We start from the raw sequence: 26,392 nt of genomic DNA, 5'->3' as shown, positions 1-26,392 counted from the left end.
GCAAGGTATGGAGAATACGGGACACCTGGAATCTTGTGTCTGCTACTAACTGCTGAGACCTGAACAAATCTCTTGACTTCTCTAGTATTTCTTTTACAGGAGGAAACGTATGGTATAATATGAGTTTAAGAATTACAGAAGCCAGGCTTGGTGGTGCACACCTATAGTCCCAGCTACTAGGAAGGCTGAGGCAGGAGGATCACTTGAGCTTAGTAGTTTGAGTCCAGCCTGGGCAACATAGTGAGATCGTGTCTCTAAAACTAACTAAATGAATAAATAATAAAAAGTTAAAATAAAGAATTATGTAAATAAGAACACTCAACATAATAAGTTTTTGGCTGAATTGAAGTCTCAAAACTACAGTTTCAAGCTCTCAGTTTCCGTGATTTTAAATATGTACAATTTTTTAAAAAATCCTATCCAAACGAAAGACTTTCAAGTCTACACATTTAAGAGCTTCAGGTATCAGCAAATGTCATAATGTACATTTATTAAGCACCTACTAAGTGCCTACTTCTCTGCTAAGCCTGATTTATTCATTCATTTCTTCCTTCAACACACACAATTGTGATCTCCTAATATGTGCCAGACCCTGGAGATAGAGGGCCAAACAAAATAGGCAAGATCCTTAATCTTGGGGGAAAGATATCTTACTGGGGAAGAAGAAAGACAACAAAAAATAAACAGATAAGTAAATGAGATAATTTCAGATGGTGAAAAAAATACGTAGAAAGTAAATCAGAGTCACATTTTAGATGGGGATGATGGCAACCCACAGCAGCCCCAACAAGGTACCTAATAATATTTCTTAATGCTTAGGAAATCAGTGCTTAGAGAAACTAATAAATTTGACCAATTTTCACAGCTCGTGGTCTGGACAGGGTCTGCAATCCATGCTTGCCAAGTCCATAATCCAATCTCTTACCTATTACATAAACTGCCTTTGCACACAGTCTATGATTTATGTCAAATTCCAAAACTATCAATTCTCAATTAATGAGGTCACACCTGGTGAAGGTCAGGCATGACCAATCTTTGGCGGTGGGGCTTTCTTCATAGGAACACAGAGCAGCTAGGGGTCATCAGCTATCTTTGTTACATAAAATCCAGTTTTTATTTATCTAAAACAAATACTCAACTCCTTCTGTTGTAAAATCAAAGAAGGATTTTAAAACAAGAAATACAAAAGAAGAAATGCAAATTCAGAATAAACACCCTTGGTATCTGTTCATTTCCTTATAAAATCCAGTTTTAACAAAATACCCTGCTAACTCAGTTTAGCAAAGTCCCCCCACCTTGACATCTGATCACTCCCCATATCTGATCAGATTATTCCTCATCTTCCACTATTCCTCAGGTATGTCTGATCATCCTGGACTGTCTTAAGCAAGAATCCCATTAGGTCAGTTTAGCCAACCTCCTTACCCAGATATTTCCTCTTGGTAATTTTCCATTCACTCCCACTCTGCTCCTTGGCAATATAAATTCCTACCTGTCCATGCTGTGTTCAGAGTTAAGCTCAATCTCTGTCCCTCACTGCAAAATCTCATTGCTCGATCCCTCTACCTATCATGATCGTCCTAAATAAAGTCTTTTTTACTCTGCTTTAACGAGTATCACTGAAACACCCTCCATCAACATGGGAACAGTATCTCACAAGGATGAATCTTGGAGGAGACTGACAATCTGTAAGAACCAAGAATTCAAAGCATTTCAGGGAAAGTAAATATATCTGAACAGATGCACACAGACCCTAATATTCCTAAGGCAATTTAATATTTAATCTCTGAATGGATGAAAATTATCATAAAGTATATACCTGATAATATTCCATGGAAAACACTAGAAACATGGTCTCAGACATCCAGAAGACAATCATTAATTAGGATTCTAAGTTTTCCACTTTCTCTAGAATGCATGAACATCCAAAACCAAACAAAATGATAGCTGTATCACTGTAAAAATAGAACACAGGGTGGCATGAAGGACTGCAAATATAAACAAACAAAGGTATTGGACATCATTTCAACTAAATAATAATAGCCAAATAACATATAGTAACTATCAAAGTTACTTTCCAATTTATCTTGTCCAAAAGTTGAATTCATCTAACAAAACATGAAGCTATAGGACAAAATAATACCAAATCATTTAAATCACTGAGAGAAAATATACTCTGCATGAGAAAGCCAAAGAAAGAAAGCATCAGGATAAGTTGAGGGCTTGGGTGCATACATTTCATGTTACCTTGTAATGACAATATATCCTCACTAACTCACTATAAATTCATTTCCCTGAGAAATGTTTAAGATGCAATTTTATCACTGATTTTCCTCCCATTAAGTTAGGTTCTGAATATGCAAATGATTTTTCATTTTAATTTCAGACTAAATCAGTATACCAACACAAATCTATTTCTTACCAAGGTTTCAAAATAGAAGCAGCAGTACAATGGCAAAATAGGACACAAAGGTGAAGAGCTAAGATCACAAGAGGATAGGGCTAAAGAATCTGTGTATGGTGTCTTTGATAACTTATAGTTCATTTCCAGGAAAGATAGATATTTTCAAATGCAATCAGTCCCATAAATTAGAGCCAACAAACTACGTGACCAGAGAAATTTCACTGGGTCAGAAATCTTTGTGGAGACTATAATTACATTGCTCAATTTTACTTTTACCTACTCTAATAAACATTTAAAAACTTTTTTTTTTTTTTTTTTTTTTGCCTGACCACATTCTTTGCTATGCTTCTGATAATGGCCTCCTGATAATCCTTGCACATCCTCTCTAGCCCCATTCTCTGTCAATGTGGTTTGGGAGAAAGTAACTCCACTCTGATTTCCGACTCTAGGGGTGGGTTTGGACCCAGGTGGGCATACAAAAGCCACACATTCCCCAGGCTACAGTAATTAGACTAGGAACCAGTATTGGCACACGACCCACAAAGGTTATATTGGAACCACTGAAATTCAATTCAGAGACTTTTGTTAGAACTGTTCAGCTAGAGAGTATTTTTTTTGCTGGATTTTGAGATCAGTAGAATCTAAACCCAAGAGCTGTAGGGGGGCTGTCCATGTTGCCAGAAAAAATAAAAGAGCTTGCCTGAGAAAGAAACCTACACAGAAATACTCAGAGCTGAAAGATGGGGAAGAAATGACACCAGGATAATGTTTTTGAGCTCCTGACCCAACTGTATTTTTGGATATTTCTGCTATACAGGTCAACAAATTCCTGGTTTTCTTGATCCACTCTGAGTTGGGTTTCTGTCCCTCTCAAACAAAAGAATCCTGTTGAAGACACTCTTCGCTTCCCATAACATCCAGCTGCAAAGACAAGTTTAATCTATCAAAAATCTATTCATTATTTCCTTCTCATAATATCAACTGTCATGAAAATGAATCGAGAGTTAGAAATAAGGAGAAGGAAAGCTTATTTTCTTTAAATGCATTTTATAAAACTCAGATTTCCCCTATATGCAGAAGGCCTCTCCTACTTTTCTTTAGAGTCTAATTAAATTGGGCCACAACCTATTTTTCTGATAGATCCAAAGAAAATGTGCACTAGAGAATTTTATTTTGCCACTGTGGTTTCATTAATACAAACTGACAGAAGTCCATAAATATGCTCAGGTCTCTGATTGACTCAGTCTTTCTGAATTTCTGAAGAGACTATTTCATACCTTCTCCACTCTACTTAAGTCTCTGTTATCACCACTGTCATGAAAACCATGATCTTCCTCCTCAAATTCAATAAATGACTTTGACTCTGATATGGTTTGGCTGTGTCCCCACCCAAATCTCTTCTTGAATTGTAACTCCCATAATGCCCACATGTCTTTGGAGGGACCCAGTGGAAAGTAATTGGATCATGGTGGTGGGTTTTTCCCTGGCTCCACCTCAGCTGTTCTCATGATAGTGAATAAGTCTCACGAGATCTGATGGTTTTATAAAGGGGACTTCCCTTACGCATGCTCTCTTGCCTTCCGCCACATAAGACATCCCTTAGATCTCCTTCATCTTCTGCCATGATTGTCAGGCCTCCCTAGCTATGTGGAACTGTGAGTCCATTAAACCTCTTTCCTTTATAAATTACCCAGTCTCTGGTATATTGTTTTTAGCAGCATGAGAACAGACTAATACAGCCTCCTTCTTCAAAGATTAAAAAGATGTCAGACAGGAATTTCAACTTCTCACCACCAAATCTCCCTGAGTCTATTCCACTCTCTCCTTTCCTCTTGTTCCAGTAGAACAGTCCTCCTCTCTAGGGCTACTCCCTCGGTGTCGTCTGGATTCTTCTCTGTGGACTTTCTCAACAATGTCAACGAACAGTACTCTCAACTATATCTTCCATCTTCCCAAGTGAATTGTCACTGTCAACTTTTAAAGTCAAGTCCCTTGACCTTTATATAAATTTATCCCTGTCAACTCCACATCCTAGTCTAGCTATACCTTCTATTCTTACCTCTCTTTAGTCCTTCATGTTAAAATTCTTGATGGAGTTGTTTTTACTCACTGCTTCCATTCATTGATCTATACCTCATCTCCTCCAAGGAGAAATAAAGGCAATATGTACCCTATGGGGCTGCTATTTGGATTAAAGGAGACATAAGTCTCAGTACGTCACAGCATTCTTATTGAATTCATTTGTTTAGTAAAGATTTACTGAGCAACTCTACGTGGAAAGTGCTATGCAAGATGCTTTAACTTAACTAGATAAAATTTAGCCTCTTCCCGTCCAATGGGACAAAAAAGGAGAACAAAACACACATAATTAAGAAGCAAGGTGACTCATTTTACAAAGTATGGACCAAGGCAGGGTCAACAAAAGTGGAATCACCTCAGATGTGAATGTTGTCCTCTGAAGTTGTGTGACATGGAGGCCCTGAATCTAAAGGAACTGAATGAGGAGCCCTGAAATGAGAACCAGAGAAAAGCAGAACTAACACTCAGGTTCAACAATTAGAGCAATCCAAAGTGGTAAAGGAAGGCTCAATGTTGGTGATGCAAAGCCCCTAAGCACCACTCTTCCTCCAACCCTGATAGCTCTCCCCCAATTTCTTCTCTTAGAATAAAGAATATTTAGGAACACCAGAAATTTTGAACACTATTCTGTTACTCCAAGTGGGAAACTCTAGCACCCACGGTGCCCTCTGGGGTGAAAAACAGGTTTCCTGTCCATACCAATATAATGGTATGGCTCACACCTGTAATCCCAGCATTTTGGGAGGCCGTGGTGGGCGGATCATCTGAGGTCAAGAGTTCGAGACCAGCCTGGCCAACATGGTGAAACCCCATCTCTACTAAAAACACAAAAATTAGCTGGGCGTGGCAGGGGGCACCTGTAATTCCAGCTACTTGGGAGGCTGAGGCTGGAGAATTGCTTGAACATGGGAGGCGGAGGTTGCAGTGAGCCGAGATCATGCCACTGCACTCCAGCCTGGGCAACAAAGTGAGACTCTGTCTCAAAAAAAAAAAAAAAAAAAAGATGATGAGTTTCTTAAAACCAACATGTATCTCAAATCCAAGGTTAACTGTGATTATTTTCAGAGCACAATAATTTGTAACCTGCCTAACCTGAGTATCCTATTGGCAATCACTGATATGACCACAACTTTGAATCTCCTTCTTGCTCCACAATTGTTGGAAGCAAGTGGCTAATTTTAAAACACTGTCTCTACTATCCTAAACTACCTCAACTGATACATTCTCATCAAGAAAGCCATCTGGGTTATTTTTGAATCCCACTTCAGGCTGGTAACTGCCCAACATCCATTCTTCACTTTTTCCTGATCAAATGCACTTCATCACTCAGTTAAAATTCACTGACATTTACTGTTTATCCACACATACAGAGGACTAACACTTGCCTTTCTGCTCGCAGCATACTTGTTACATTCTCTTCTTTCTCCATGCAAAATTATTTTTGGTTTGTGGTTTCTTGCAAGACAGACTCAAAATCATTTTATATTATATATTCTCCAGCTTTCCCAAGTTTCAAGATAGCTATTCCTAAAAATGATCAAGAGCATGAACAACGTTTTTGGGGATATAGAGTTCCCAAATAATGCCATGGAAGATAGATCTTAATGACTGGTCCACCAATATCCTACAAGAATGCAGGCCCAGTGTGGTGGCTTACGCCTATAATCCCAGCACTTTGGGAGGCCGAGGTGGGCAGATTGCCTGAGCTCAGGAGTTCGAGACCAGCTTGGGCAATATGGTGAAACCCATTCTCTACTAAAAATAAAAAACATGAGCCAGGTGTGGTGGTGCATGCCCGTAGTCACAGCTTCTTGGGAGACTGAGGTTGAAGGATTGCCTGAACCCAGGAGGCAGAGGTTGCAGTGAGCTGAGATCCTGTCACTGCATTCCAGCCTGGGCAACAAAGTGAGACTTTGTCTCCAAAAAAAAAGAAAGAAAGAAAGTAATTACATTACACGGGCAAGTGATTTACTCTCAGGAATATTTCATCTTTCTGTTTCATCACAAGGTCAGTTGTAGCCTTCTGTTTCATTTTTCAACATTAGATGCATTTATAATAACAGCTCTATGCTTAATTATGTACAATTGAGCACCTATAGTTACATCATCTTGTTCATTTGGAAATGACTTTGAGGGCAACTTAACAATCTGGCTCAATGCTCTTTTACCCACTGTACATGGGGTGTTCTTATCTACACTAGTAAATAGTCCAATCAATAGCTCACAATTGAGTAGCAGAAGATAAATTTTTCTTTCCTTACAACAACTTCTAAAGGATCTCTGAAGTTTGGCAGGCACATGACCAGGGAGGCAACTGGTATAGATGTAGCAAGCCCTATTAGTATCCACCCATATGCCTACTGACTTCCAACAGTCAGTATCTGTGTTCCTAAGGGCTTTTCCAAATCATGGAAACTTGGAAGTACAGAGAAACTAACATTCTCTGGGAGCAGCCTTCAACTAACGACTGATGGGAGTTGGTGTATAAATATCTCAGTTCCCTCCCCTTTGGGTGGACTGATTTGGAGGCATGAGTTTTATACCATTTCCCAGTTTCTCTATTTTAGTACTCCAATGTTGGCAGCTTTTCTGCTATGATTTAGATGTGCATGTCCCTCTCAAATTCACATGTTGGAACTTAAACCTGAAGGTAATAATACTAAGAGTCTTCAGGAGGTGATCAGGCCATCAGAGCTCCACTGTCATGGATGAGATTAGTGTCCTTATAAAAAAGCTTGAGGAAGCAAGTTTATCCCTTTTTTTACCCTTCTGCCATGTGAGGACACAGCATTCATTCTTTTCCCCCTGGAGGACAGAGCAACAAGATGCCATCTTAAAGCAGAGGAGAAGCCCTTTCCAGACACCAAGCCTGCTGGTGCTTTGATCTTGGACTTGTAAGCCTCTCGAACTATGAGAAATCAATTTCTATTATTTAAAGAGTATCCAGTCTAATGTATTTTGTTATAGTAGCAGGAATGGACTGACAGTTTCTGATATGGTTTGGCTGTGTCCCCCCCAAAATTTCACCTTGAATTATAATAATCCCCACGTGTCAAGGGTGGGGCCAGGTAGAGATAACTGAATCATGGGGGTAGTTTTCCCCATTCTGTCTCATGGTAGTGAATAAGTCTCACAAGATCTGATGGTTTTATAAATGAACTCCCCTGCACAAGTAATCTTGCCTTCCGCCATGTAAGATGATCGTTTGCTCTTCCTTCGTCTTCCACCATGATTGTGTGGCCTCCCCAGCCATGTGGAACTGTGAATCTACTAATCCTCTTTCCTTTATAAATTACTCAGTCTTGGTTATGTCTTCATTAGTAGTGTGAGAACAGACTAATAAACTTTCCTTCCCTGTGTTACTTTCCTTCTCTCCTGATGGTATTCCACGAACGTTCCAAGTAAACTACTTGCTATTGAATCCTTGCCTCAAGGTCTGTTTCTGGGGGGGATTCCTTACTAAAATAGAGGAAGTTAAAGGAATTACACTTAGAACTTGAGAAAATACTTTTTACCCTTTTTTATGCTTGTAGAAGATTCATTTTAATCAATAGAGCAAGGCAGCACAATCTATTTACTAGCCATAAAATGGAATAATGATAACACCTAACTTACAAGCCTACTGCAAGAATCGAACAAGATAGTGTTTATAAAACATATAACACAATATCTGGCATATAATACATGTTCAAAGAATTTGGTTACTGCTACAATCATTGTTCTAACTCTGAGGCATAACTTTTCTTTCTATAATCCAACAAAAAACTTATCAAATACCTAGTATGTGTTGTAATTTCATACTTTTTAAACATTAGACAATTACAAAAAAAAAAAAAAAACCCTGTTGTGTTTCATTTGAATTAAACCAAACTGGAAAAATATTAAATATCCAAAAGGAAGCCTGTGTGTGGTGGCTTAATTCCAGCACTTTGGGAGGCCAAGGCAGAAGGATTGTTTAAAGCCAGGAGTTCAGGACCAGCCTGGGCAACAAAGCGAGACCTTGTCTCTTAAAAAAAATTTCCAAAGGCAGTTATGGTTTATCTAGAGAAGAACGGGCAGAACTGGAGTAATGGTGTCCTTAGCAGCATTAGAATGAGGTTAGGGTTTGAACCAGCACTAAAATTCTACTTCCAAATGAAAAACGTGAGAGTCTTTGCAGGAGACAAATCATATGCAATTTGGAGTGCAGTGCAAAAATGGTCCCCATCCCTACCTGGGATGCTGTCCCATGTGTATCTACATGGTAATTTCCTCTCCTCCTTCAAATGTCACTTTCTCAATTACGCCTATTCTTACCATCCTATTTAAAATCATGCCCTTTACCGCCACCTATCACAGCCCTTTTGATTTCCCTTATCCCACTCTATTTTATCAAAGCACTGATGACCTTCTGGCATTCTATACATTTATTTATCATGCTGTTTCCTGCCTGTCTCTCCTTCTTTTTGCATCTTTTATGTTCATAGAAGAACATTTTTATCTTCTATGTTCATTGATGTGCCCCCTCATGGTACATGCCACCTGAAGTAAGCAGAGTAGCACTCAAGGTGCAGCTGCTGAATGGGTGAGTGACTAGTTGGGAATGTTCATTGTAGTATCTGTTTCCTATTTTTTAATCTAGCCTTCACAGGAGAAAGCAGACATAAACAGACACCACCCTAATAGACAGATCCAATTATCCTGTTTTAATCCAACTAGTTAAGTGAGTAACTTAGAGCCAAATGTTCTTCCGTTTTACAGTGATATTCACAGTCATTGCACACCCTGGTCTTTGTAGAAAAGAAAATGTTTTTCAGCGGGTGGACTGTGTTCTGTGTTTAAAATAAAATTGAGGTCTGAAAAGAAATGGGAAGCTACTGCTATCATCCTTCCTAAGCAAATAAAAACTCTAGGGACAACTGTGGAATTTTCTATCTCTCTCGTTTTTCATTATTTTTTAAGTAAGGTACAGTGATATTATTATTCTTAGTCGCCCTGGGTGATTCCAATAATGATTTTGAGATTTTTCCAGGCATTCTATAGAATGCATATCATTTATAAGGTTCTACTTCACTGCTGAGGGCACAGTTGCATTGTGAATGTTTTATACTTTCCAGATGATAATATCATATGAAACACGATACCATCCTTTTGCGTTTTGATAATCCCTACCTCCAGCAAGCTCAAGACCATATGATTTATTTTTCCATTTCAGTTTAGTTCAAATAAAACACAACAGAAATTTATTAAAAATTGTCCAGTGTTGAAAGAAATATTGAAAAAGTAGTTGCAGAAGCCTATCTAACTATGCAAATGTTTTCACCAAATATCTCTAAACTCTTGGCTTTTAAATAAACTTCATACCAGCATAAAGTCTTACTTTTAAATTTGTTTTCTAGGATAAAATTTTTAAAATGCATCTTTCTAAAATGTCACTTGCCTTATATTTAAATTATTAAATAAGTTGGTCCATATTTTTGGAAAGCAAGATTAAGAAGGCACAATATATAAGGATAAAATGATTCAAAAATATAGAGCAATACTCACTCTAATTCAAAGGTTATAAATTCAAGACTTTAATGACCAAGAGGGTAACATAAACAATTGAAATGGCCTGATTATAGGCAGTAGGGGGTGATGGGGACTGTGACAAAGTGAAGACTCCATGACCAATCCATGTTAGAGGCAGCTGCTACTCAGCTACAGCATATGATTGTCATGAAGAAACATGGTCAGTGTTGACAAATTTTGCAACTATGTGTATGTGTGTGTGCATTTGTGTGTGTGATTTTTTGAATAAGAGAAGCCAGAAATCTAGATTTTTTTTTTCTGGGAAATTTCACACTGTCTGTGTTAAAAAGAACACATTTATACCACAAAATTAGATACTGCTCTAAGTTGACATAGTCAAATATTTAGTACCTAATAGAATTCACAGTGTTCTACACCTTCCAACTTTAGAAGGATAGCTCAATTCGATTTCAAAGACAGTAAAAATCTCCAGTTTTCATATCCTGTTACCTAGGGATTAGTAGGCTCTAAATGGTAAGTGATTCTTTCAACCAGTGTAGACTCCTAATATCCCAACACAGGACCTTGCCTTAGAAATCCAAGCTGAAGCACACAAGGTAACTGCTGTCATAGATAGTACCCATATATTGCTTTAAAAAATCCCTGGCATTTATCATCCTAGAATCCTCCATCTCCGAGAATTCTGCCGCAAACATATCTGACCAGAAGCCTGAAAAGCCCTTGGGACTCACCCTGGGGAACCCCTTGCTGAGATCACTCACTTCGATTTATTTCTCTCCCAAACTTTCCGATTTCTTCCTTATTTTATAGTGCATCTGTTGCTATGGAAACATTGGTGCCAAAGACTTGGGCAGAACCATATAAAACCCCACCTTTCAGTACACAAATCAAGTGATATTTGAGCGGGAATCACACCACCAATTAGGCATATTCATACCAGGTTTGGGACAATAGAGCAGTAGGTGTTAAGCTGTATCTAGCAATCAAATAATTATTCTCAATGTTTTTCAAGAAGCTCAGTTTATTTGCTCTATTGTTGGGAAGCTGGCTCTCAGCTTATAGTTTGCTTCATCACTTTCTCTCTTTTCCATGTGTTTAGAATCTCCACCTTATATCCACATCCAATATTGGAATATTTGTCTTTCTCCAACCAGAAATAGGTAGAGGGTTTAATCTTTCTCTCTGCCTCTTTTTTATTCACAGAAAATAGAAAACTAATATGAGTGTGAAACTAGTTTGTGTGTTTTTAAAGAAAATGGATGAGATAATTTTCAGATTAGTTAATTTTAGATTAGCCAATTTTTGTTTAGGACCCCAAACAGAACTTTTTTTATCCACTGAGTTGCTGCATACCATAGCTTTGATGGCCTTGGATTCAGATGATACAGGATTGACTCTGCTTCTTGACTCTATCTAACTGCATGATATTTTGCCTTAAGTGGCCCTTTAAATCATGGCACCACCCTTTCTCATTTGTATTCAAATTTTTTAGCCTGGGTAATATCCATTCATCCATAGTCGTTTATTAAAGACCTAACATGTGTAGGCGTAAAGCCAGGTGCTGGGGATACAAAGATGAAGAAACAAGATGCCTGCTTTAGAAGAGTTCCCAGTTTAGTGCAAGAAGGGAGTTAAGTTTAAAAAAAATCTACAAAACATTGTGATGACTGTTTGAGAGGAACAATCCAGAACCATGTGGGAAGATTTTGGGAGAGGGGTGGGGTAGGAGAAGGTGGTAGCTGGACAGAAACTTTTCAATGAAGGGGTGATACTCAGATAACAGAAGATCGTTTTGGGGGTAGGAATGAAAGAGAAGAGATAGGAGGCTGACACAAGATCTAATTGAGAGATGCAAAGGGGAGTGGCAGTGGAGACAGGGAAGGGCACATGCAAAAAATGTTTTTTAGGTTGCAATTTATTTATTTATTTAGAGACAGAATCTTGCTTTGTCGCAGAGGCTGGAGTGCAGTGGCGCGATCTCAGCTCACTGCAACCTCTGCCTCCCAGGTTCAAGCAATTCTCCTGCCTCAGCCTCCCAAGTAGCTAGGATCACAGGCGTGTGCCACCATGCCCAGCTAAACTTTTCTGTATTTTTAGTAGGGACAGGGTTTCACCACGTTGGCCAGGCTGGTCTCGAACTCCTGACCTCAGGTGATCTGCTCACCTTGGCCTCCCAGAGTGCTGGGATTACAGAGGTGAGCCACCGTGCCCAGGCAAGTTGCAATTTAGATACCGCGTGGCTGTGAGGGTGGGAGAAGAGTAGACTCTACTTGGAGTCCTAAAGAGATAGCATACAACTTGCAGGTAGGTAGCTGTTATCTTAAAAACCCTCAAAAAGGGTTAAACCACTACTTAAGGCATGAATAACTATTATTCAAATATTATTGGCAAATTCTTTTTTTTGTTTGTTTCCCTATCTCTAATACCTAAAGAAGAGAGAACATTGTCCTAAAAACCACCAGGATGAGAAAAACTCTAAGTTGTGTTTCTGTAAAATTTTTTTAAATCCCCCTCCTCCATCAGTGTTCTTATTTTTAGAAGTTAAATCATACCCACATAGCAACTGTTCCTACTTTAGAGGAAGAATCTTTCTTTTAAACAAATAAAGTGTAAATGTTCTATTCTTCCAAGAAGTTCACTTCCTGGGTCAGTAAACTGTAATGTAGCTATAAAATAAGGGGGCAACACAGCTGACAGCTAAAAACAATTAGCTAAAAAGTCAGTATTATACAAACACCATTTGCATGATTCCAGTGACCATTAGAAACAAACACAGGAAGTTCCCTCTGGAAAACAGCTAAAGAATTTCTTAAATCGTATGCCAACCTTGAATTTTAATTGGAAATGAAGCTAATAACTGTTGTGTCTATCAGAGATCTTATATTTGCAACCAAAGTTGGGAGTTTCTCTCTCTCTGTTTCTCTCTTTCCCCTTCCCTCCCTTCATCCTTTCCTTCCCCCATTATGTAAGTTGTTATCAAAAGAGTGATGGAACCAATATTGATTGCAGAAAGTCTTCTTGGTTCAGTTGGACAATAGGGTAATAGAAGAGTAGTAGGGGCATGAACCAGTGCCAATTTACCTTATGCCCAATTTACCTTTATCATCAATGACACAATGGCAATTCCGTTGAAAATTAGCAAAGGAAATCCCACAACTGGACATCTGTTTAAAAATGTAAGTTAAATTTGCTTCTTATACAAGCAACCAAATATTGATTTTTGGTTTGGAACATTCAGTTTATCATAATACCAAACACAGCAAGGCAGTCCATGCATTTACTCTCCCTTTTCATGAGGAAATCTACATGAACAGAAATGCTGAATCTGAGGATTTGAGAGTATTGGAGAGTAAAAGAGGGTTGATTAATCCAGTGACTTTTAAATTATTGGAGGTTCAAGGACCTCAAACAAAACTTTTCTTATCCATTGAATTGTTGTATACCACATTGTTTATGGCCTTTGGATTCAGATGATCCGGGGCTTCTTGATTCTATCTAGCTGAATGATATTTTGCCTTGAGTGACCTATTTTATGGTGCTCTTATGAAGACTAATTAATACACATAGGTAAAACACTTGGATGTAGGCTTACCACATCTTGTTCAATATGTTAGCTATAATCACAAAAAGTATATTTTTCTTATAGTCTACATTGCCATTGCATGATTACTAATTATGCATATGCGTCTCAACAATTGAGTGTTACCTTTCTAGAACAGTTACCTGAGCAGGCCTGATCCTAACATTTGAGAGACAAGAATACAAAAGGAGTCCCACATATTATAGATCTCAATATTTAAATACTATAAACCAAGCTAAAAAAATGTTAATTTAAATGTGTTATATCTTCCTGGCTTAACAAAGAATTCCTTCCTAACAACCTAGAAGCCAGATTTAAATTTAGAATACTTAAATTCCGGAACATAGCAAAGCAAGGAGACCCAGTCTCTGGTCCCCTCCCCATCCCTTCCTCTTTCTACCATGGCCTCCAGCACCTATGTGGAGACTACAAAGTCCAAAAGTCCAAGCTCCATTTACACCTCCCACCAACAGTCTTTTTTCAGCCCCCACTGGGCCCAGGAGCCCCATGAGCAGTGAATTCCAAGGTCCCACTACGAAGAGCAAGACTCAGAAGGAGGCAAAGGGCTCCAGGGGAAACGTGGGGTCTTTGTTGCGGAGGAGCAGGGCTGTCCAGGTGATGAGAAGTTGGAGTGCAGAGTAGCACAGCCCTCTATTATGCAGGGACAGGTACAGGGACCTCTCTTGCTAGTTTAAGATTATTTTTCTGTCCTGTTTTTAGTGCAAGTGAAGAACAATTACCTCTTTTTTCTCTTCCACTTACAAATCATCTTTCTTCACAGAAAAGTTTATAAAGAGTCATAAAAGCAACACTTAACATGATTGTTAAGTTACCTGGACAGCCACAGACATTTCCTATTTATCATGAGAACTGTAGTAAGAATATGCACTGATCTAAGTATGATCTTTTAATATTTAGTTAATAATAACTTTATTAACCAAAGCTAATTGAACTAAGAGGCCCATGTTCATGGTGAATGAAACTCAAACATGACTATTGGGCTTGCTGAATATAAGATCATTCAGAAAAGAAGGCCAGACCCGTGGTGGTGCCTGATCTATTTCCAAATTATACCTCTTGCTTCTGCTTCACTGTTTCTTTCAGATTATACCTTTCTAGGATTTTCTCTTACCTGAGAAAATGGGACCTTCCTTTCAAAATTACTGCTGGTATATGAGGATCAAGCTGAAAAGCCACACTCTTTCTGACATGTCACTGCTGGCTCCAAGAGGAAAAAGTACCTTCTGTGTGGGGCACCCACATTGTACCTTCAACGATGCACATCACAGTGAACATTAGACCATGAACCTTAAGTTAAACTCCCATGTCATAGCAAATGTTTCCTATGGGAGGGGAAGAGAGGGATGACTGGTATTCAACCCTGTTTGCCCCTAAGTCTTAGGGTAATGGGCATTTCTGTTGTCTTTTTTTGTTTTGTTTTGGTTTTGGTTTTTTAGCACCCATCACATCTCTTGTGTTTCTTTCATTGGAAAAGGGTAGTGGGCCTACTAATCAAGGTGCCCCCACTCCTATCCCATGCCCAGTGGGCTGGGTGTGGGGGAAGAACCCCAAGCATAACAACCAGTGGACTGTGGTCAAGCTCTGAACAAGTGACTCTTGGCTGGAGTCTCTTTCCAAAACGCCTGATATCTAGACCTGGAGCTAACTAGCTTCATCTGCTTCCAAGCTGTTTTGGGATGTGTGTGTGTGTGTTTGCGCGCGTGTGTGTGCGCGCGCGCGTGTGTGTGTGTGTGTGATTCCCCACCCCCCGCCACATTCCTGGCAATTCTTTAAGCTACCTGATATCCTTCTAGTAAATTCCTTTTGCTGGAGTTAGGCAGAGTTTCCTTCATTTGCATGCCATCTAAGAGTCATTGCTGATACACTTGGCAGAGCCCCTGACACAAGAGAGAATCAATGAATGTTTGTTACATAAATGAATAATTACAACCTAAATGTATATCACTGCTTATTTGTAAAATAGTGGTTTTTTTTTTTTTTTTTCTGATTCATAAAACAACACATCATTGGCTAATTTGCTTTTTTTCAAGGCAGGGCCTCACTCTGTCGCCCAGGCTGGAGTGCAGTGGCGCAATCTTGGCTCACTGCAACCTGCACCTCACGGGCTCAGACATTCCTTCCACCTCAGCCACCTGAGTAGCTGAAATTACAGGCGTGCACCACCATACCCGGCTAACTTTTGTATTTTTTGTAGTGATGGGGTTTTGCCATGTTGCTCAGCCTGGTGTCAAACTCCTGAGCTCAAGCGATCCACCTGCCTGGAGCTCCCAAAGTGGCGAGATTACAGGTGTGAGCCACCACTGCCCGGCCTACTACATTTTTTAAAATTTGGAAAAGTATAACAAAATAAAAGCCATCCATATTTCTACCACCTAGAGATTGCCTAACTTTTTAATTTGTTCTGTTTTTTTAATATACTTGCATGACGTTTTCATTTCACAAAAGACGTATGAACAATACAATATATATAGTAGTACATTTTGTTTTTTTCCACTTAAAATTGTGGTGAAGGTTGTTTCATGTCACTATATAATCTTCAAAATGATTAATTTTAATACCTATATAGTAGTCTGTTATCTTGGGACCTTAAATATCTTTACCAAGCTCCCAAGTTCTAGTTATATAGGTTCTTTTTAATGTTTATTACTATGAAATATATTATAATGCACAATTTTACCTGCATCTACTTCCTTACCAAAGACAAAAGCAAACATAAAATAAAAAGCAAGAGGAATAATACATCAAATCATTAGAACTCTTAAAAGCTTCTGACAATTTTTTAAAATTTCATTTAATTTTAATTTCCTTCATTTTAATTTCAATTGCAGTAATGCGATCTCAGCTTACTGCAACCTCCACCTCTCAGGTTCAAGCGATTCTCCTGCCTCAGCCTCCCAAGAAGTTGAGATCACAGGAGTGTGCCACCACACCCAGCTATTTTTTTTTTTTTTTTTGTATTTTAGTAGAGATGGGGTTTTCCCACGTTGGCCAGGGTGGTCTCAAACTCCTGGTGGCAAGTGATTCACCTGCCTTGGCCTCCCAAAGTGCTGGGATTATAGGCACGAGCCACCGTGCCTGGCAGACATTTTGATAAGTATTTTTAAACTTTTCTGTAGGAAGGTTGTATTATGTAACCCTCCCACCACAAGTAATGAAAGAGATTGTCCTTCTCACTGCATCCTTGCCAGTATTGAGTTTATTTTTGTATTTTTTACTTATTTAATACATAAAACACAGCACTTCATTTTTATTTTAATTTGCATTTCTGTGATTAATAGTAATAACATTTATTAAATGTGTGCATTGGTCTTTTATTTCTTCCTTTTGAATTATGCATTCAGATATTTGGACAATTCTATTGGGGTGCTACTGTTTACTCACTGATTTGCAAGAGTTCCTCAGGGCTATCATGAACTGTCATGTCACGTTTGGTGTCAATATTGTTTTCCATGATTCTGTTCTGCTTTAAAATGCATGCATTTCTGCATATGAAAGTTTAAAATATATTCAAATCTTTATTTTGCTTTGTGATTCTTCCCATTGATTTTATATTTAAAAAGTACTTCCCCCAAAGTTAGTTAAATATTTCATTCTAGCTTTGTTTTCCACCTTGCATAAAAACTTAAAATTTATGTGGAATTTCGTTTGGAGGGTCATGTAAACAGAGGTTCTCAGTTGAACGCTTTCTATACACTTAGTCAAGTTCCACGACGTTTTTGTCAAATACTCCTCCCTGGTTCATAATGCTTTCTCTGTCATATTTCTGGTTCTAAGAATGACCTAAATCTGTTTCCAGGCTCTTCTACTCCACTGAGCTATTAATCAATTCTTACACCAGTACTACATTGCTATAATGATTGTAGTTCAATGATCACATTTATTTTTGTTTCAACAATGGCACCCATTACCACTATCACTCCTATCTACCTACCTTCACCCCCACACCACCCACATCTACCACCCACCACCCCCATCCATACCACCTCATCCACCACCTTCATATATTCATCTCTACCGTCAAACTTCCCCACCTCCACCACCCCCAAAACTCCACTCCCCACACCACCTGTATTTACCACCACCTCCCATCTTACCACCACCACTCACCTTCCCCACCGCCACTACTATTCTTTGGAAAAGTTTTCTTTTATTTTTATGTAGTGATTCTTCCAGATGGATGTTAGAATCATTTTGTAAGGTTCTCCCAAATCCCAGTGTAATAAAACTATATAATTGATCTGGGAAAAATAACCGTTTCATAATATTCATCTTTCTACCAAAGCATAAGGTATGTCTTTCTTTTTTTGCTTCTCAGTTTATTGGTTTGAGTAAAATTGTATAGCTTTCTACAAAGGCTTTTATATATTTCTTATTATTCACAAGTATTTTATGTACGTTTTCTATTGTTCCTACTCAATTTATATATTAGTTAATTCATGAATAGAATCATTTTCCATTCTACTTTTTAGTTAATAAAACACTGGCATTTAGGGTGGCCATCGATTTTTGAACACATATTTTATAACTAACAACCTTACCAAAATTTCATACCAGTTCCTTTAGGTTTTAATTGATCCCATGGTGTATCCATCAATTTTAAACAAAATCAAGACACACTGTCTAATTTTTGGTTACTTATATGAGGAGCTTCACTTAAGCATAGGCATTAAATGCTATTTTACTATTTATTTTTTTAAATCACCCTTTTATGAGATGAATATAAAGACTTGAAATTGAAGCCACTTTAGAAATCTAAAACATAACATGTATTCCTCTGCTGAACTACATTCATTTTCCTTGGGCACTCAGTCTTACTATTCAAAACTACAAAAAGAGCTCTGAATGAGAGACATTAAGTCACTTCTCACTTGGATTAAACAGGACAAATTAAAACAATTAAACAAAATAAAATAATTCAGAATTTTGACAGAAACACACCAGCAACTTGTTGCCATATAAAGAGTAATTTGTCTCCAAATTTAACTCCAGAGATAATGGCCAGGATGATTTTTTAAATAAAACATTTTTAAAATGTTTTATTTAAAATATATATAAAATATATAGTGAGAAAGCAATTGCATGCTCTTCTATATATGAGCAGATACCTTTTTCCCCAGGTAAGCATACATTTCCTGTTTCAAAAGATCAGGATAATAGTACCAACAAATTATTAATTCACAAAATATTTGTTGTGCTCCTAGTAAGTGTGGGGTTCTGTGTTATTGGGAAAGATTAGAGGGCTATAGTGATGATTATGGACAGGAACTGAAGAGACACTGGCATATAACACAAGCTCAACAAATAATTAAGTGTATTATTTATTATTATACATAATGATTATTAATTATTGTTTACTATAAATTTCCAGAAGACTGAAAGTCTAGTTCACCATTGTCTTCCAAGGGCCTAGCATGGCAAATATACACATGCAATAAATATTTGCAGAATATTTGTTGACTGATTGATGTATTTTTACAAAAACTTCACTTGCCAAAAAAATATTTTGACTCAATTCTTAACTTCTAGCCTAAATCAGTTCTTAAAAGATACATTTGTTAAAGCCAAGAATACTCCCCTTTTGAAGTCAGAATAAGATTCTAAATTGCTCTTTCTACACTAGAAAAAAAAAACCTTCTAAAAATCAGATCTTTAAGTTGGCACAGGAAAATGCTATGAGGCAGAGTATTCAGTTCCTTCACTCATTCGCCAAATGTTTATTGAGGACCTTCTGCATATAAGAAATAAAATAAATGGCCATTATAGAGTTTACAGACATAGCCAAACAAACAAACACACAATTGCAAACTGGAATAAGTGTGTGGAATAAAAGTAAAAGGATGATGAGAGAGTTGGGTTGGTGGGGAAGAGAGGTCAAGGAAGCCCAAGGGATGAATATGACCCAGACTGGTAAAATATAGAGGGAAGATGGTTGGGGCTGTTCAGAAACAGACAGAGGGTCAGTGTGACAGCATCAAGAGGAAGAGATGCACAAGATGAGGCTGGCCAAGTACCAAAGGCTCTAGGAGTCTCTGGAATCTGTCCCAGGTATGTGGGTGGTATTTTATGTAGGGAACTGACATTATCCTATCTGTTCTGCATGAAGGATTAGAAGAGCCAGGCAAGGAACCAGGGTTCTTGTTAGGAAGTTATACTAGTGGTCCAGGTAAGAGATGATAGCTTGAAGTTTGATAGTGGTGATGGTGGGGATAGAAAGAATTTATTAAGATGTATTTAGAGATCTATATAGAAAATAGCATTTATGAGACTACCTGATGGTTTTAAATGTGGAGGGTCAAGGGAATGGAGGTGTCAAAGGTGATTCTGGTTGAGTTTCTGGTTAAAGCAACTCCATGGATAGTGGTGCCATTTACCAGGTTAAGAAGGACTAGAAAGTTGTTAGCTTATCTTGTTGCTATTATTGTTTTTGTTGTTTAATGCATTTTGCTTGTTTTGCATTTGCTTGGAAGGGTAGCAAAAAGGATGGAAGGCAACATCAACAAATCATTTGGGGACAGAGTATGTTTGAGATACTCTAGAAGACCCAGGTCCTGGGTTGTCGTGGCTCCCAGGTAAGTGACATGTATAAGTGAGGTACATTTGAACCCTGCTCTTCCCTACCATGGTTGTGTATATAAAGCCTCAAATAGGTTAGTTCCCTTAAGTAATCTTTAAAGCATTTTCTGAACCTATGCTACTCTATCTTTACCTTCTGCTCTTATGCTAACATAATGTTAATGTTGTCATTAAACACAGTTCAGAGGGATGTTGGTGTACTGGGCTGAAGAGTGTCTCCCAAGAATTCATGCCCATCCAGAACCTGTGTATATGACGTTTAGAAGTCAGGCCTTTGCAAATGTAATCTGGTTAACATGAAGTCATACTGAATGAGGAACAGGTCCTAAATCCACTATGAATGATGTCCGTATAAGAAGAGGGAAATTTGGACACAGGGACAGAGATAGAGAGGAAGATGCCATGTGAAGACAGAGGCAGAGATTGGAGTTATGCTGCCATAAGCCAAGGAATACCTGGGGCTACCAGAAGCCGGAAAAGGCAAGCAAGAATCCTCCCTTAGAGGTTTTGGAGGGTGCACGGCCTTGCCAACACCTTGATTTTGGACCTCTAGCCTCCAGAACCATGAGAGAATAAATGTCTGTGGTTTTAAGCCACCCAGTTTTGGTAACTTGTTATAACAGCCCTAGGAAACTAATATAGTTGGGAAATTTAAGGGAATTAACTGTTTGAGCCTGAATCATTATATAGGACACATAGTATAGATTCAGTAAATATCCATTTCCCTCTTACTCATAATGGTCATCACCATTTTCCTGGTGATTTAAATTATGAGTAATCCATACATCTACTCATCTAGGTAGGTCTTACTATTCCCAGAACTGTTTTATAAGTGAGGAAACTGAGGCTTAGGAAAGTTAAATAATTTTCCCAGAATCACAAAGCTAAACACAGAAGAGTCGGATTTCAAATACCTGCCTCCCATACCTACAGCATTTCAGCAGGCCCTGACAGCGTAGAAAGGCACTGCCAGACTAGATTTTCAGTGCTTAGATATCAACTGATTCAATGCTTAGATATCAATTTTCAATTGATATCTAATTAATAGCAATTAAAACTCACATTTATTAATAAAATAACAAGCTGCAGAGACCTAGTACAAGAGACCTAGTACAATCTCTACCCATTCACAGAAGAACACACGATTTTTAGTCTAAAGTCAACATTACCCAGGAACTTGCCATTGGCTTCTATTGCTTCCATTTAGCAGTGCACCTGCCTTGCACATATGTATTCCAAGTCAAGGTATTATCATCAGATTGGACATTTATGGCTTTGATTTACTTAAATGCATTTTCCTTATGTATCCCCCCACTTCATTTTTATGATACTGACTCATTCTTGCCACCTAACAAGACTATAAAAATAAACAGTGCAAGTGCAGAGGAAACTGTCTCCAAACTTCATATCCAAGATGCCCATCCTTTATATTATAAAGCAAAAAATAAACCCATATTTTAAATTTACCTTTCTCCCTAACTAACCTGGTTACCTTTCTCCCCAACATTGAGTTGTTGTGCTATAGAATATAACAGATACACAAATCTAAGGTGGCAGAGCTGTTATTATAGGGTGTCAATTTCATAGAATTCTAGTGTAGGAGGGGCTTCTAAAAAGCATCTTGTCCATCTGTATCAGGTAAGAGAAAGAGTGTCTACAGCCTCCAAGCCCCAAAAGAGAAGCGGTTGCATTAAGAGATTTTGTGAGCTACCTAAGACCCTGTGGCTATGTCTTGGTAGAACTCTGTAGAATGCCAGGTTTCCTGATTTCCCTAAAAGTGTGTTCAGTCTTTCAAGCTGTCATCAACTATTAACAATGACACTTTCCTCTGGCTTTGTGCCAACTTTTCTTTTTGTTTATTATTCTGGCCATAAAAAGATCACCATAAATAGCCTCAGCGATTCAGGTTCCCTTAATTGATATCTAATATTGACAAATTAACTCAGCCCGAGTTGAAAGCTCCATATACACACACACGGTTTCAAGAAGGGCGATCGCGCTTATCCTCCAAACTGAGCAGTGATGATCCCTGGACTTCTCAAGTTTACCCTCTAGGAGGCTGACATGGCACACAATTTTGACAAGAGTTTGGAACCGAGATCCTCTTCCACGCCCTGCCCACAAGGGTGCCCACAAGCAGAAGTTCTCTCTCTCCATTACAACCCACCACGCGCGCGCGCACACACACACGCGCGCACACACATACACACACACACACACACACACACACACACACACACACACACACAAATAACAAAGGAAAATACAGCCCCATAAAGGCTCAGCTATTGCATCCTCCAGTCCACACCTGCCAAAAGACAAAAACCATAAGGGAATCCTGCCCTGGCAATATGTCCAGCACTCCTCGGGAAAAGCAGCGCCGTGGCACCCCCAGGGTGTGCGCGGCTGTATACACACAAAGAACTGGTGCTGGGCTTGCGAGCGGTTCGGGGTACCAGCACGATCTCAGGGCTGGAATCCGGGGTTCTCCTCCACGCCCTCCCGCCCAGCAAAATGGAACTATCCTTTATTTGACCCGTGGAGAGCCCAGGCTGGATAGTAGCGCAAGGGTTGGGGGTGGGCGGTCCCCTATCCCTACCCTCCAGGCAGCAGGTCCCTAGCCTTTGCATCTCCTAGGAGATGCATGATCGCGCTGTCACAGAGGTCCTCTTTGCATCCTCTCCCGTCAAAGGGAGATGCTCCGGGTACCAGCTGCGCGCATCCAGGCAGGCGCCTCTCCTCGCGCGGACACCCACCCAGGCAGCCCCGACAGGCGCGCCTGCCTACCTGGTGGCCGGCTGTCAGCGAAGCGGCGGTGCCTCAGCCCCTTCTCAGCTGCTACAGCGCTCCCAGCGCCATGTTCCCGGTCTCCCCGGGCGCACGCTGGGGAACTACTACGGGCTGGGTAGGGGCAAGGGGGGCGGGGGCCAGCGGGAGGGGGTGGGAGGCAGAGCCACAGCTTTCTACTCTCCACCCAAACCTCCCCCAGTTACTGAGCATGCCCAGCTGCCCGGCTTCGCTCCTCGGAGGACTGTCCATGAGCGCACGCAGCTGCTCCGGGTTTTCGTGGCAGCCGGCGGGAGGCAGGCGGTAGCTACGGCCGGGGGTGGAGGTGAGGGGGAGGGTCGGGGGGCGTGTCTACACTCCGGGTGCAGGAGCCGGGAGCTGGAGCAGGCAACCAATCCAGTCACGCTTACTCCCAGCGGTCCCCGGCGGGGGCAGCTCCTGCACGCCCTCTCCCCCAGCACTCGGGATTTGCAGAAATTTTGTTCAGGACCATTGCAGGATTGTGCTTTGCTTAAGAGGCTAGCAGAGGTGGGGAGGAGGAGGGGCTGAGAATCAGAACATCGGGCTGGCTGCTTTGCCACCACCTGGACCGGTGCTTCTCAAACTTTAATGTACCTGTGAATTAAAATGCAGATTCAGATTCAATTGGCTGTGTCCTGAGGTTCTGCAAGTCTAACAACCTCCCAGGTGATGTTGCTGCTGCTGGCCCTCCCACCACTCTGAATAGCAAGGATCTAGATAACCCCTTATCTGTGACCTCTGAGTGGCCATCCTTCAATCCGCCAGCCCAGCAATGGTCTCTGGTGTCCACAGAGACTCCTCTAGCCTGGGGTTGCTGGGCCTTCCCTGGAAGCAGTCTTGGTGGGGGTAGGCTCCACGAAGCTTCTGACCACCCAGCTTCTCCTTGGCTGCTGTCTGATTTAGAATTTAAGGCCCAGGGGAAGAAGGATTCCTGGACCTTTTCATGCTCACTTTGCTAGTTGGCTAGTAAGCCAGTTGCTGGTTGAGCTGCCCTGGTCAAGTCTGAACCAGTCTGCCTTGGCTGTCCCCTTGCCTTTCCTGAGCTGGGACAAAAACTCAGACTGGGCATCAAAGTGTTTATTGTCTAATAGCAAGCTTGGGCTTGCCCAGTTAAGAAAACTGACAGATTATGACAAACATATAGCACATTTTTGGACCAAGAGATGACAGGCCTTTGTGTTGAGTGATATTTGGGCTGAAGTTTGCAATGATATTTGGCAGTTCAACTTAAACTTCCCAGTTGCCTGCTGACCTCCTAGACTCTTGAAGTCTCCAGCATTATCAAGACTCTAGTGAATGAAAGACATTCACGAAGTAGTCCTGAGGTTTCACCCTTGGAAATGAAGAAGCCACGCCCTTGTCTGTCTTCAGCTGCCACAAGGGTACACTTATGAGCTAGTAGTGGATATGGAATCTGATCCCATAACTAGATAGCAGGTTACAAAACAAGGATTTGTATCTTGCCATTCCTTACTATACTCAATGACCTTAGACAGTTTTCTAGCTAATAGTATAGTAGTCATCATTTCCCCTTACTTGTTTTCCATTCACTTAGTACCTTTAATATCGTACCGGCCATCTCAAAACAGAAACCACAGGATAAATGGATGATTACTTTTCTCCCTCAGTAGTCCTGTGTCCTTGTGTATCACACTCTCTTTTTCCATTTAAAGGAGTAAGAGCCTCTAAATTCATCTCTTCCTTCTCAAAGCTGCACACAGCCCTAACAACCTGCCCACTGCCACCACTGTCACACCCACAACTATGTGCATAAGTATTCTCTACTTTTGATTTTCTTATATGTGTGCTCACATAGATGCAAAAGCCAGAACATATTTTTACTGAGATAGATTTTGTCATTGGTTAGTATCTGTTAAAATTTTTACTTGAAATGTTGAACTTTAATCACTTAAAATAGCCTTCCTGTTATACATAAAGTTTGTGTTCGTACATTTGTTTCTGCTAGTTAAATATGATGATGATTGTTAGCTGCCTCAAATTTACTTTGGAAGCATGCAAGGTAAAAATTATAGATGAATAATAATACTATTTCTGTAAATACTGCATTGCATGAATTCGTAAGGGTTTTCTTTGTATGTAATGTCATTTCTTGAGAGTTTAGTCTGCAGTATTTGACTAAGGACCAACATCTGTGGGTGGGAGTGATACAGGAAGCAGGAGCAGGCAGAGGTAGAAGCTAAGCTGTGATGCAGGCCAATTGCAGTCATTGTCAGCCCCTTAGGGAGCTCACTAGCTAGGATGATTCTTCAGAATGACCATGAGTTGGTCTGAGATAGTCAGTCTTTTATATCCACATCAATCATTGAGCATGGGCTGTTCCTAGGAGGGGCATGAACTTAAGACAGGCAGCTCTGGCAATCCTTAAAGGTAACGACAGCTAAAGGCCTCCGTCAGCTGTAGTCCCTACAGCTGCAGTAACAAATCCTTCACTTAAGGGGATTTAGGCAAAACATTACTTTGTCCACCACATTGATATATTTATTGAATATAGCACTTTTGAACACACAAAGTAGAACTCTACTGATTTGTCAGAGAGATTTTAAAACTTTATTTTTAAATAAGTAATAGACTTTCTCTCTGGCTCAAAGATTTAAAAGTTGGAAAATAACCCATAATCAGCCTTCGAGAGTATACTATCTATTTAGGTATCTGTATGCATTTTTTATAGGAGGAGTTTAATTATGATTTATTGAGCAGGCATGTATTTATTGTCTACCATTTAAGACATAATTTTCTCTACTGTCAAAATCTGTATTTATAATCTGTAATGGGGTAGGAATAAGTGTTTGAAAGTAAATAGAAGTGTGTTTTTCAATAAAACAGAGCTACCAACTAGTAAAGATTTCATGAGAAACTAATGTCAACAAACCTCGTTAACACCAAAAACTGTGACAAGATGAACCTGAGGGGTGGAGAACTTCGTAGACTGGCTGACAGAGATGTAAGACAGCATGCTGGAACCCCGGTTCGGACTACCCGACTTATTCTCTTTACCTTCTCCATGCTATGCATCTACAAATGGCTGGAATTCTTGAAAGATGATCCACAACTGTTAGGGAACCAGCATGGACTCTAGAATGGAAACAGGACATTTGCTCAGATAGTGCAGGTAGGGAAAGAACAAGACATGGAAAAGAATGTTTCAAGGAACATAAACAAAAAGCATATGAAGTATAGGTCTCTAAAGAAGAATTCCCCCAAGGAAACAGAAAAAAAGGTTCAGACAAATATTTTTTCCCAGAGTTTCAAAGGAATGAAAGGCAATATAATGTGAATCATGTTTTTTAAAATCACCATAAAGAAATATAAGGATTTAAAGACAATAAGACTAAATGAAAGATAAACTAGCAGAGTTCAGGGAAAAATAAAAGTCATTAAACCACTCAAAAGATAAG

The 26,392-nt window shown here is 39.6% G+C and overlaps 1 protein-coding gene across 2 annotated transcripts in view; it reads right to left on the bottom strand.

Moving 5' to 3' along the window:
- The window catches only part of PAK5 (p21 (RAC1) activated kinase 5), a 316,229-nt gene extending 292,959 nt beyond the window's left edge, over positions 1–23,270 (bottom strand). The window contains exon 1 of one of the 2 annotated variants that reach the window (XM_010355272.2): positions 22,956–23,270. The gene's annotated coding sequence lies outside the window, so the exon portion shown is untranslated. The remainder of the gene's footprint in view (positions 1–22,955) is intronic. The other variant, XM_010355273.2, reaches the window with a different exon arrangement.
- Between the last annotated feature and the right edge of the window lie 3,122 nt (positions 23,271–26,392).

Source organism: Rhinopithecus roxellana, chromosome 13, assembly GCF_007565055.1.
Source record: "Rhinopithecus roxellana isolate Shanxi Qingling chromosome 13, ASM756505v1, whole genome shotgun sequence".
Taxonomy (NCBI): Eukaryota; Metazoa; Chordata; class Mammalia; order Primates; family Cercopithecidae; genus Rhinopithecus; species Rhinopithecus roxellana.
The sequence above is the reverse complement of the archived record's forward strand: the minus strand, read 5'-3'. Positions and strand labels throughout refer to the sequence as shown.